Source organism: Primulina eburnea, chromosome 4 (genome assembly GCF_022965805.1).
Source record: "Primulina eburnea isolate SZY01 chromosome 4, ASM2296580v1, whole genome shotgun sequence".
In the NCBI taxonomy this organism is placed as follows: Eukaryota; Viridiplantae; Streptophyta; class Magnoliopsida; order Lamiales; family Gesneriaceae; genus Primulina; species Primulina eburnea.
The window spans coordinates 32599794-32614520 of record NC_133104.1 but is presented as its reverse complement, the minus strand read 5'-3'; the positions used below and the strand labels follow the sequence as shown (position 1 = coordinate 32614520).

The 14727-nt window shown below is 36.8% G+C and overlaps 1 non-coding gene across 1 annotated transcript; it reads left to right on the top strand.

Annotated features, from left to right (window-relative positions):
* Nucleotides 1-6849: 6849 nt before the first annotated feature.
* LOC140831270 (small nucleolar RNA R71) lies at nucleotides 6850-6955 on the top strand. Its single transcript, XR_012117843.1, has one exon. It is a non-coding gene; the product is annotated as a small nucleolar RNA R71 (small nucleolar RNA).
* The last annotated feature ends 7772 nt before the right edge of the window (nucleotides 6956-14727 follow it).

The window sequence follows — 14727 nt, the reverse complement described above, 5'->3', positions numbered from 1 at the left end:
ATCTTGAATTGGCAGCCATAGTCTTTGCGTTGAAAATATGGCGACGCTATCTGTACGGTGAGAAGTTCGAGATTTATTCTGATCATAAAAGTTTGAAATATCTCTTTTCACAGTCAGAATTGAATATGAGACAGCGGAGATGGCTGGATTTATTGAAAAATTTTGATTGTGAAATCAAATACTACTCGGGGAAGTCTAATGCAGCAGCAGATGCACTAAGTCGAAAGGTATGTTCTCTCTCCTTATCGACTATGGGAGTCTCGAATTTGATTGAGGACTGCTGTTTGTCTGGATTAGTATTTGAGACAGATAAGAGACCAATGAGATTATATACTATTCAAGCGGAACCAGAGCTGATTGTGAGAATTAAAGCGGCTCAGAAAGGTGATCAGAATATACAGAAGTCGATTGCTATGGTTAGAGCTGGACATCGATCGGAATATCAGGTTCAAAATGGTATTTTGTATGTGAATAATCGTCTTGTGGTGCCGAATGTTTTGAATTTGAGACAACAGATAATGACAGAGGCACACAACAGCCGATTTAGCATTCATCCTGGTGACAGGAAGATGTATAATGATTTAAAGACACAGTATTGGTGGAAACAAATGAAAGCGGACATTGCTACATTTGTATCAAAGTGTCTCAATTGCCAACAGGTGAAAGCTGAAAGGAAGAAACCAGGAGGATTGTTGCAGAGTTTGTCTATTCCTGAATGGAAATGGGATCACATTTCCATGGATTTTGTGACACAATTACCGAGATCCTCCCGAGGTTATGATGCAATTTGGGTCGTGATTGATCGATTGACCAAATCTGCATGTTTTATTCCATACAAGATGACATATAGATATGATCAGATGGCCGATATCTATGTTAAGGAAGTGGTTAGACTGCATAGAGTGCCGAAGTCAATTGTTTCAGACCGTGATCCTCGGTTTACTTCGCACTTCTGGCAGAGTCTACAGCAAGCTCTCGGTACGAAGTTACATCTGAGTACCGCATATCATCCACAGACTGACGGACAGTCAGAGCGGACGATTCAGACGTTGGAAGATATGCTGAGAGCTGTAGTGCTTGATTTTAGCACTAATTGGCAAGATGCATTGCCACTTTGCGAGTTTTCGTACAACAACAGCTATCAGACGAGTATTGAGATGGCCCCATTTGAAGCGTTGTACGGAAAGAAGTGTCGATCGCCTCTTTACTGGGATGATATCTCTGAAGTTCCTGAGACTGGACCTGATATGATTAGAGATATGACTGAAAAAGTGAAATTGATTCAGAAGAAGATGAAGGCAGCCCAGGACAAACAAGCCAAATATGCCAACCTTCGACGTAGACCGTTGGTATTTGAGGCAGGAGACCGAGTGTTCCTGAAGATTTCACCTTTCAGGGGTGTTGTCCGATTTGGAAAGAAAGGGAAGTTGTCTCCACGATACGTCGGTCCTTATGAGATTCTCGAGAAGATAGGAGATCGTGCCTACCGACTAGCATTGTCGCCTTCTTTATCTGGAATACATGATCTCTTTCATGTATCAATGCTGCGGAAATATCTCCCTGATGATTCTCATGTTATTCAACTAGACAAGACCGAGCTGGATGAGACATTGAGTTATGTCGAGAAACCGATTCGGATTATCGATCGTAAAGAAAAACAGCTCAGAACAAAGACGATTCCTCTTGTGAAAGTTCAATGGACTCGTCATGGTATCGAAGAAGCTACTTGGGAGACTGAGTCTGATATGAGACAAGAATTCCCAGCATTATTTCACTGATGTAAATTTTTTTATACAGTTCTTGTATATATATACTCCTTGTTAATACGAATAAAATGCATGTGATTTCGAGGACGAAATCGTATCTTAGGGGGGAGAAATGTAATGCCCGGAAATTTAATCCTAGTAATCTGCAATTATTAAATTATAATTTGATATGATTATGAAAGGATTAAACAAGGACACGGAATAAGATTACATATAAAGGGTGCAAGTGTTGGACAGAACTAGTGGCGCCCGAGCGGTAAGAAATGACCGCCCGAGCGCCAAAGTTCAATAGAAACACATCTTGGACAGAAGGTGTGGCGCCCGGGCGGTAGTTTTTGACCGCCCGAGTGCCAATGTGCAATCCGGAAAGGAGTTGGACAGAGGATGCCACGCTCGAGCGGTAGTTTATTACCGCCCGAGCGCCGACCGAAATTGATGTTAAGATGCCACGTTTCTTATACATGCAAGTCGGATATATATATATCACGTTGCAATCATTCAGATTAAAGAAGGGAAATCGAGAAAATGGTTCCAGAGAAGCTTCTAAAATCCTTACGTTTTTTGTGAGAAATCTGTCCGTCCGAATTGCAATCTGACTTCAGTACTGTAATCCTATCGACGTAGGCTACAACTTGACGTAAGTTTTGCTACGTTTTGACATACTTTGAAATTATGATGTTTTTAGAATTGAATGAAATTCATATATGATGTTCTTGACATATTAGACATCGTAGAATCGAAGTCAGATTGAGAAACGGACTGATTATGGAATTGTTAGAAATTTTTAGGGTATATTGATTTATACCAGACAGATTTGAATTGTGATTGAATTACAGATTGTAATGGATATGATGTATGATTTGTAATTGATGTCTGTTGATTTGGTATTGACGGGGATACTGAGATTGTACCGTTATGCCGTGGATTTTGAATTAAATCCAGATTAATCAGATTGTTAGTAATTTGAAAGGTATATTGATATGGGATTATTGGTATTGCCATTGTCAGATTGAGGGATTGACAGAGTTTGGATTCCAGACCGAAACTGCAACGAAAGGTATAAGTCAATGTGTATTGGGACATCGACTCAAGTAGGATGTACTTGAGTTTCCCTAAATCACATACTTATTATTTGTTTATCATTGTGTTTAATGATTTGATTTAAATGCTTGTTCTATGGAGTTATAGGAGCATGCATTAGACGAGTAATCTTGTGACAGAAGTACCTGATAGTGGCAGGTAACCACGGGTACATTGCACGATGTCACAAGATATGGTGATAGACCATAGTCTATGACGGATGCGTCTGGACACTGGATGTTTGGTTATATCGACTTGGATAGAACTGGAGTCTTTTCTATTACTGTTTGTCGATATAGGAATGCCACATCTGGACACCGGGATCCCTAGGCTAGGATTGAGTCTAGTCTGAATCGTGAAGTCACGAGTATTGTCGACAGATTGAAATTGTTTACATTTCTGATTTTGATATGTATTACTGTTATCTGTTTCATGCTTTGTATTGAACATATGACTGCATGTTCTTTGATATATAATAGGATTTATTCTCACCGAAGTTATCCGGCTGTTGTCTTGTTTGTATGTGTACATGACAACAGGTGGGACAAGTTCAGGGTCCAGGAGATGAGGAGAGATCGTGATAGAGTGGAGACTACGGACTTGGATTGTATATAGGGTTGAACACTTGATAGTAGTTGTTGAACCTTAGTTTGTACTGATTTGTAGATGGTACAGGACTTGTATCTTATTATATACTAAGTTGTATACTAGATTGTTGTCACTACGTTCCGCATTTAAAAAAAAAAAATTTAGACCCTGTTTTATAATTGATTAATTAGTCCCAATGACGATTATGATTATAATTAGCGTCCGGGTCCCCACAACGGCTTTGCATCTTTCTTAGCAAGTAAATATTTCAGTGCAGAGTGATCTGTGTAAATAATGACTTTGGACAAAACAAGATATGCATGAAATTTGTCAAGCGCAAATACTAATGCAAGTAATTCCTTTTCAGTTGTTGCATAATTCAATTGAGCCTCATCTAGGGTCTTACTTGCGTAGTAAATTGTATGAAATACCTTGTTTTGCCGTTGGCCAAGCACAGCCCCCATCGCAATATCACTGGCATCGCACATGACCTCGAAAGGTAGATTTCAATCTGTTGCCACCATGACAGGAGCCGTCACCAAGCGCTCCTTCAAATCCTCGTATGCCTGTAAATAGTTCGAATTAAAATCAAAAGGCATATCTTTCATAAGTCATGAAGATAGAGGTTTGGTAATTTTAGAGAAATCTTTGATAAAATGCCGATAAAAACCGGCATGGCCTAGAAAACTTCTAACTCCCTTTATAGATTCCGGAGGTGGCAAGTTCTTGATAACTTCAACTTTTGCCTTATATTCCTCTATTCCATGCCCGGATATCTTGTGCCCCAATACTATTGCTTCTTGTACCATAAAATGACACTTTTCCCAATTCAGCACCAAATTCGTCTCTTCACATATCATCAATACCACCTTCAAATTCTGCAAACAGTCATCAAAAGAAGAGCCAAAACTTGAGAATTCATTCATAAAAATTTCAAGAAAAATTTCTATCATGTCATGAAATATAGCGGTCATGCATCGTTGAATAGTGGCAGAGGCATTACACAAACCAAAAGACATCCGTCTAAAAGCAAACGTGCCATAAGGACAAATGAAAGTGGTTTTCTCTTGGTCCTCAGGCACAATCATGATTTGATTGTATCCTGAATACCCATCCAAAAAACAATAAAACTCATGACCCACTAACCTCTCAAGCATTTGATCAATGAAGGGCAGTGTAAAGTGATCTTTACGGGTAGCATCATTTAATTTCCTATAAAAAATTCACACGCACCATCCCGTAACTATCATAGTGGGTATCAATTCATTTTTTTTCATTAGTGATGACAGTACTCCCACCTTTTTTCGACACACATTGAACAGGACTTACCCATGCACTATCAGATATAGGATAGATAATACCTGCATCAAGGAGTTTGATAGTTTCTACTTTTACTACCTCTTGCATCTTTGGATTCAATCTTCTCTGAGGTTTCACAAGAGGTGAGTACTTGTCTTCCATCAATATCTTGTGCATCCAGACCGATGGATTGATCCTTTTGATATACGCCACTTTCCATGCAAATGCACTTTTGTGTGCTTTCAAGACTTCCAGCAGTTTGTCCTCCATTACATCTGTCAAAGAAAAAGAAATAATCACAGGAAGTTTATTATTCTCACCTAGATAGAAATATTTCAGATGTGGAGGTAATGTCTTGAGCTCCAGAGTTGGTGGCTCCTCTAGGCTTGACTTTGGAGGGGTCAAATCTATGTGCTATTCTAAATCCTCTAGTCTCATCCTTGTTGGCCTCTTCCATGGCTGGTTGGCATGGAGGTATGCCACTATTTCGGATTTTTCTGCATCCAATTCATCTTCTCTCAATTCAGTAGTGAGAGTGGCTTCCAAAGGATCTCTAATAGCACCATGCACATAGTTAGACACAAGAGCATCAAAAGAATCAATTCTATAACAACTATCAGAATGCAGTGTGTGCTTAAGTGCACTAAAAACATTTAAAGTAATCTCCTCTTCTCCCACTCTCAATCTCAACTTCCTTTCTTGCACATCAATTAGGGCCTTGCCAGTTGCAAGGAATGGCCTCCCCAAAATCAAAAGAATCTACACATCCTCCTCCATATCAAGTACCACAAAATCTGCAGGAAAAATAAATTTGTCCACTTTCACTACTTGACAGATCTGTCAGCTAGTTGTAAAGACATCCTCGTTTGCTTAAGTTCTCCCAATCCAAGTTTCCTAAACACAAACAACAACATAAGATTAATACTTGCACTAAGATCACATAACACTTTGTGAAAAACATCACCAATTATGCAAGGAATAGAAAAACTCCCTGAATCTTTTAGTTTTGGTGGGATCTTGTTTTGTACCAATGCAGAACAATTCTCAGTCAATTTTATCATCATGTGATCCTCCAACTTCCTCTTATTAGCTAATATGTATTTCAAAAAAAATTAGCATAACTAGGCATTTGCATCAAAGCATCGGCAAAAGGAATATTGATATGCAATTTTTAAATACCTCAAGAAACTTACCGAATTGTGCATCAAGTTTTTCTTTTTTCCATGCTATAGGAAAAGGAAGAGGTATAACAATTTTAGATTGTGCAGTGGTTGCTGGTGTATAGTTAGAAGACTTATCTTTTGATGACTCAGTCTGTTCATCCAGTGCTTGGTTTTTTCTGTCCCTCTAGACTCTAAAATTTTTCCACTCTTCAACTCGATGGCCTTCACTTGCTCTTTTGGATTTGTCTCTGTGTTACTTGGCAAGGTGCCCGGCTCTCTACTTCATATCATCTTCACTAACTGTCCAATTTGATTTTCTAGCCACTTTATCGATGCATCTTTGTTTTGGAGTCTAGTTTCAGTAGATGAGATGAATTTAGACATCATCTGCTCCAAATTGGACTTCTTTTCACTAGGGGGATCAGTTATGTACATCGGTTTTTTCACATATGGTTGTCCTCCTTGTGGTGGATTCTGACTGTTTTGGCCATCCCATGAGAAATTGGGATATTGCGTCCATCCAGGATTGTATGTGTTCGAATACAGGTCATTCCTTGGACGGTTTTGGACTCCCACTTAATTCACTGGTGCCCCTTCTTGCACGTAAAATGGATTTCCATTTTAACAGTCCCTAACATAATGTTCTCCTCCGTATTTTTCACAAAATATCTCTTGAAGACGCATAGTCGTGCCACCCATATTCAACCCGTCCAATTTCATGTTCAAGACATCAAGTTGAGCAGTCATAGCAGAAAGGTCAGTTATCTGGTGAACTCCTGCACTTCTTCGCTGGTTGTTCCTTTCAGGTTGAGGATGATATCTGCTAACAGCCATCTCCTCCAATAACTCGTATTCTTCCTCAGCAGTTTTGCTCAGTAGTTTTCCACAAGCAGCAGCATCTATCATAGTACGATTAAGATGAGTAAGCCATCGTAACGACTAACCCAAGTGGCAGTTCGTGACGAGGACATCTTCTTAATAGAACTTTGAAGCGCTCCCATGCCTCATATAAAGACTCCTGCTCGAATTGAGTAAATGTGGTGATGTCTACTCGTAGATTCATGGTCCTAGATGGAGGAAAGTATTTTGATGAGAAATGTCTTCGCCATATCCTCCCATGTGGTGATCGAACCTACAAGCAAACAATTCAATCATGCTTTAGCTTTATCACGTAAGGAGAAAAGAAATAAACGCAATCTAACAGCATCATCAGAAACTCCATTAAATTTTGAAGTATCGCAAATTTCAAGAAAATCTGCGATGTGCGTGTTTGTGTCATCTACTGCAGATCCTCCAAACTGGACTGTATTCTGAATAATCTGAACTATAGCTGGCTTGATTTCGAAGTGATTTGCCCGCACAATAGACCTCACAATGCTGGGGCGTGAACCATCCAAAGAAGGTTGGGCATACTCTAGCATCGTTATGCGGCGTGACATCTCAACATGCCTAGCTTCATGGTGTTCCTCCTCATGATCGTGCTCGTGTCTCTCCATCAGTTCTTTCAGTCTCTGCTGTTGTATTCTCCTGCGGAAAGTTCTTTCAATTTCAGGGTCGAACTGCTCAAGCTCCACGTCAAGTGACTTTGGCATGCACTGGAAGAAATATCTGTAATAGAAATATGGAGTGTTAATTTAATAAAAATGAAACAATGCTAAATAAAATAACTAAAAATAAAATTTTGAATTAACAGTCCTCGGCAACGGCGCCAAAAACTTTATCGAGCAAAACTTGCACTATAGAATCCTTAACATTGGTTTTGTATGCTCAAAATTAATCACAAGTATACGATGTCAAGTAATAGTATGATGTACGTGAGTACGAGTATTGTTCCACTGAATACTGTATTTGACCATTATTATTTCTAGTTATCAAATCTTTAGGAACGAAAATTTGATTGATTGATTATTACTACTATGCTCAAATAAACATGTAAATAAAAATATTCAGGAATTAAATAATGAGATATAATATCTGGAATGATTGATTTAAAATTCAATGAGAAATGAATTTGTTGGGAATATCGGTTCACTTACCCCTTGTTATTTAATTAATTCGTTCGAGAGTGATTTTATGCTTCCGAAATGATTTCCTGTACAATTAAACACACTCTCTCGAGTTATGCCAAACTAATTCCACTCGGTGAAGTAATTAAATGTCTTTAATTATTTATCAAGAGCGAATTGCATGTAGATCTATGAAAGCCCCTAGTTTTCGCCCTACCGAAATATGACTATCGGCACGTATCCAATTTCATATGTTTATGTAAATTGTAGATCCACGGATTATGTTACTCGTTCCTATCAAAAGCTATTCTCTCAAACTCACTCGCAATATAAAAACGTTGTTAAAGTTAGCTACGCTCTAACAACACAATGAAAAAGAGTAGCACATTCAAAACAAAGTAACAATCGAAATATAAATTTATTAAATCAAAGTTTGGGGTAGGATCCCCTTCAATCCCAACAAATATTTAAAGTTAGCTACTAGAATTCATAGTAAAAATAAACACAACAATGTTTAAATGATAAAAACAAGATTAGAAATACTAGACTAGACGAGATCTGCGAAGAACTGTGCTCGGAAATTTTCGAATCTTCAATCCATGCGCCAATTCCTCTCCAAGGCTTGTGGTGGCTCTGAATATTGATGAATCATCCCTGATTTCGTGCATCCACACCTTACCATATCCTCTTCATAATTAAGGGAAGAAATCGTCCAAAAAAATCTTTCCTAATTTTCCAATACGCTCGAGCGGACATAAGTTTCCGCTCGGGCGGATGGCTTGCGCAGATCTTAAATTTTAATTTTTCTTGGACGCGCTGGGGCGGACATATGTTCCGCCCGGGTGTACGACTCTCGAAAAAATTCTTTTTCTCACGCCTTGGAGGGAGGACATAAATATGCGCCTGGGCGAAGGTCTCTCGAATTTCTTCGGTTTATGCACGAATTTCCTGCATTATCACCAACTAAACACATGAGAAACAAGAAAAGATAAATTATGCTAAAATAACACAAAATGAATGAAATCTAAATGATAAATGCAACACAACGGGACATAACACGGTATGAAAAACACGTAAAATCCACCTATATCATTGAACCTTCAATCATTATATCTCCACCAAAAGTCTCGTCGACTCCCCCACAACAATCAGAAGCCTTAGCATCTCCACCGGTTATGGAGATTTCTTTGGCAAAAGTTGTGCAGTCCATTTCATAGTATCATGAGCATGATGATGTGTTCATTTTTTATTTATCACCATTCTCTCCTATTACCAAACAACTAGAAGTACCAAATATTTCACAATTTACCTCCATTCCAGAAGAAGAGATGATCTTATCTCAGGAAGAATAAGTGATAGAAGAGGAAATGATGTGTTCATTTTTTATTTATCACCATTCTCTCCTATTACCAAACAACTAGAACTACCAAATATTTCAAAATTTACCTCCATTCCAGAAGAAGAGATGATCTTATCTCAGGAGGAATAAGTGATAGAAGAGGAAGTTGTGCAAAAGGATGAGGTAGTACCCGAGTCATTAAAGACAGTACCAAAAGTTTTGATGATTGAAGCAGCTCTCTCTATGCTAGAAACTACTGAAATAGAGGAAGTAAAGATACTTGAGCCAGTCAGTCAGGTTGGGCCAGAAATTTTAATGATTGAATAAGAAGGCCCTTCAATCAGTGAGGCTCCAGATCTTACACTAGCTATTACTCCTCCACCGACTGGATCGAAGGAAATTTCAAGGATCATGAGAATATCTCCTGAATTAGATATTGCATAAGATAACACCTAGGAGCATAACAATGCCAGTTCGGCCCATATTTCTTCAAGTCTAACAATTTTAAAAAGAGGTCAAATGAATATTGTTGATTATGTGGAAAACTTAGAGGACAAGAAGCTTAAAGATGTATCTATATTATCCAAAAATGTACTTCACGTGTTTATGCCATTATAGTACATCAAGAAAGCACACACTACCACTACATCTCATCTTCTTGGAAAAATAAAATAAAAAAATTTGCAGTTATCCTCGAATTAATTTTTTGAATTCAAATTTAGCTAAGAAGATTTATGGTATCAGTAATCAACAGATTGTTGTGCTCAACAACATAAAAGCCCCAAGTGGTGGTGACAGAGGAAAACTGAATGTAGCTGTCAAGCTCAAATGAAAGAGTAGCTACTACCGAATCCACCTGATTAATCTAAGCATTCTAGATTTCTCAAATAATATCATAAGATATAATGCTTCAATATATCAGTTTTGCAGATTTTTGTAATTATTTTGATCTATTTAGATTTTATATAAATACAGTGTTTCTCAAAGTACATATTTGTCAGTCACCAAAAAGGAGAAATTGTTGGATCAACTAAGTTTCGGTGAATTAACAATGCTACTAATTCAAATAAAATTTACAAAGCCTAATTGAACTGAATTAATGTTGGAAAGTGATCATTCGTGCGTAAAAGTTTTGCCGAATCAAAACTGATGTTTCATAGCCCAACCAATGTCTAAGCCTCGTTGATGGAAGCTAACTATTACAAAAAGGCTACTTATTGAAGATCACTAATTAGTTTGTATTACAAAATCGGTCAAATTGTTCGACGAACATTCCCTGAATATTTTCATAACATTATTCAAAAAGCCGAGCCAAGCTGATATCAGATAATATCTTCATAACAAATTTATCAATCCGTTATAATTTCATAGTCCATGTGCACTAATCAAATTGTACTATTTGTAAGAAAGGAAGATGAAATGGCAATAACAATATCATTATTTGAAAACAACTATCATATTTAAAAAGACGGCCACTGCAATCGAAGCCTATAAATAGATTAGTTGGGTAGACTCTCATGGATCTTCAATCCTTTAATCAACTAAACTTTAACAAGTGAATTTTATGAGTATCAAGTCTTTGAGAGCCTAACTGTTCAAGCAGTTATTCAATCACACGCTGAAGTTTCATATTCTAATCATTAATTATCATTTTCTTAAAGTTTGCATTCCAAAATAATTGTAATTGGCATAAGTTTTGAGCATACTAAGAGTTTCAGTTAGACATTGGTAAGTCCTACTAGAGTTGATAGTTGCAAGATGTAGGAGTTATTCAATTTTTTTCAAATAGACATTTTAAAAGTATTTTAGTGAAAATCATTCCTGATAGGGAAAAGGGGTGAAGTAGGAGTTATTCAAGTTTCAAAACATCTAAAACCATATTTGTGCGTTTACATTTTCAGTTACCTTATTTTTACTTTTAGTTTTGTAGCCTAACTATTTATTAGTATTACCAGTTATTGCGTTCAAACTAGTTCAGTGAGCTTTTTTTGGCACAGTGCCTAATTGCTATCTTATTGATATCCCACTAACGAGAATTCAGTTATGTGTTTCTAACCCATCCAAATTATTTTCAAACTTAATTGAGATAGTTTATTCACCCATTCTAAAACAATATCCAGATCCCAACTGTGGAATTAAAAAAATACTAAAACTAGAAAATGCAAATACAATCTATATGTTAGATCCCTTAGTTTTGATGATAACAAAATATGACTTATTGTACTAGATCAAGTCACCTTTGCATATATTACTGGTACTCGAACATTATATTGAAGATTCAGAAAAATTCGTTGACAAGTCACATGATCCAAAGCTATCCAACTGGTTTAAACAATATCATCATATTTGATCCACTCAATCATTCATTCTATCGAAGGATATTTGAAAACGGTTGGGTAAGATATCTTCATATTCAAGTCACACATCTTAAAAGGATCCTACCTACTTTATCATAAAATTTTGTCGACTAATCATACACTGTAAACAAGACATCGGAATATCATAATGTTTCCCTAAAAAGAAAGCTCAGAGACAATTAATTTTTTTTCAGGAACCGTTACTTTCCACATTTGGAAAATTTAAAATTTCTCATTTATTGAAGTTTACTATGAATCACAAAATGATGGTAGCAGCAGTACTTTTTCATTAATGAGCTACAAACAAATGTTGATTGAGAAAATGCAAAAAGCCTTATACATAGAGGATACGAGGAAAATCTTCTTATGACGCAACACGATTTGACATAAATTCTAAGCAATTTTTTTTAAGCTTGCATTCTCTGAAAGATTTCTCAGCACCCTTCACACATATATCAACTACTGCTCAACAGCCCAGATATCAAGGATCGTCTAGGGTTCTGTCAACCACTCAACTATTTATGTCAAGATCGTTTGAGGAGTTGCTTGACAGTTTGAATATGAAGATTCATTATTTCTATTTGTTGTCTCAACCGTTGATAAAAGTTAACTAGAATTTTAAACTTAATCATTGGATAAGTTCTAACTTTAAAGTGGGTTGTTTCAAAGATTTGTAAAACCAAAGTTTTATAATAAAATCCTTCCTAAGTTGAAGAAGAGGTGACGTAGGAGCTTGAGTTTCCGAACATCCATAAAAATAAATTTGTCTCCTAACATAAAAATAAAGCTCGAGTCTCCGAACATCCTCCTATCGAAGAGACTTTGAGCAAGAAGTCTGCTGAGTAACTGAGTAATGAGGCCATGTATATATTTGTTAGGAATTTCGGTAAATGTATGCAAAAAAATCAATATAAATTTACTAAACCTTGTTATAAAAAGAACCAGACATAGGATGTTCAAATATGTTATAATTTTGGAATGAGATGTCTCTTTATTGCAGATTGTACTAGGCCCAATAAAGATGAAAATAAACAATTCTAGAGAAGATGGTCAAAGGATGAGAAAATATCTTTCAAGAAAAGAAATATCAGAAAATACTTGTTGCTGAGAAAACAAGATCAAGTGGCCAGATTCAGAGAGTGAATATTCTGGAACAGACATCATCTCAAGTTAAAGTCATGATAAGCCAGTCCAATGCCTGATGGCAGATTCAGAACAAAAGAAGATGATGGTGATGTATTTGATTTTGAATCTAGTGAATTCACATATTAAGACCTTGTCACGCCACTTAATGATGTGGCTAAAGAGTAAAAGAATTTGTCTCAATAATTTGAGGAAGTAAAAGAAGAAAAAATAAGCCTGAAAGATAATTCGAGTGAATCTAGCTTCTTGCAGCAAAAGGAACTTGACAGTCTCAAAGTGAAGCTAAGTTAGGTGGCCACGGAAAATTATAATATGCAGAGACTATTCCAAGCCACTATGAATGAAAATCAAAAGTTGATAAGGCAATCAATACTTTGAACCAATCTTCAGTTTCTTTGAGTAAGATGCATGAAATGCAAAAGCAACCTGGCGATAGAACCGGCCTAGCTTTGGCAATTATGATTTCAGTCCTACTAAAATAGGTACTCAATCGAATCGGGACAAAGAAATTCTAATATGATAAACCTTTTCCGGTACAGTACGATATATGAACAAGATAAGCCTGAAATCCAAGCAGACCAAAAGGTACTTTATGATAACAAGGATAAGCATAGAGGACTGGATATGTAGAACCTCGAGACTCTAAGTCTATGAATACCTGACTAAATCCAAGATCAAATGGAACTGGAGACGGAAAAATCCCAACCGCTATTGGAAGAGGCCTTCTTGGCCTAGACAAAGTACTCCACAGGATAAATCAAGAGAGTACTTTAATTTCATGCCAATTCAAAAGAGGTATAGACTGGATAGCAAGACAAACGGCCTAAACAACATCAAGTTAAATCAAGAACACAACACATAAATTTACTTGACCGATTGAGTTTCTGTACATACACACGTGTAGGCCTATAAGGTTAATTCAAGTTTGGGTCCCAAAGAGTTAATCCGATCTGGACCCAACGAGATGTGGGTGCCAAAGTTGTTTGTGCTATGGACAGGTAAAGAAACCAAAAAACTCGAAGAATAAACTCGGTACATTGATAGTGGATTCAATTATCAATCTAAGTTGAACAAGCAAGTGAGATCTACTTTCAAAAATAAAATATGTAATTCTTCCATCAAGTGCTTGGATTTTTTACATATGAACTACTTGGCCCTATTACAGTAAAGATCATATGAGGAATAAGGTATATTTTAATGATAGTGGATTATTACACCCGATACACTTGGGTAATCTTTCTACCTTTCAAAGATCAAACTGCCTTAAATTTGATCTATGTTTCAAAATGTTTGCAAAATGAGTCTACTATGATAGATAAGATAAAGAGTGACAGAGGTACCGAGTTTACAAACAAAATTCTCGGATCCTATCTAGACGATCAGGGAATCAAACATAAGTTCTCAGCTGCTCGGTCTCCTCAACAAAATGGTGTTTTTGAGAAAAGGAACCGGACATTAAAAGAAGAAGCTAGAACAATTATTATTATTTATTCATGTTTTTCTCACAGGCTAACAGACTGTTACACTCAAAACAGATCTATGATTAGCAAAAGGCGTAGCAAAAATCCTTGTGTCAGCTTGTCTTGGACCTTAAACCCTATGATCCTTCCCATAACCCTATGATGACAGCCCTTTTATTCATCATTAACACAAGTTTTAGAACATAAAAACATGAGTTTTAGGAAAGTCATGTCATAAAAACAAAAGTAAACCAAAGGGTAACCTATTTTTCATGCAAACATACATTAAACATATAATATTGCGTGAAAGATGTTTGAAAGAAATTTAAGGCGTGTCATTTACGCACAAAAACAACTCCTTGACACGAGGGACATTGATGGAGCGACGGGGAGGGAGCTTTGCTGAATTTTCCTTGCCCAAATCACATGAAGGTGCTAGTCTGTGATGAGTGTGGCCGTGTGCTGTTGTTGGGAGGAGTCTTATTATTTTTATAGGGGTGTGCGTGAGTTTTGCTGCCAAAGGTTA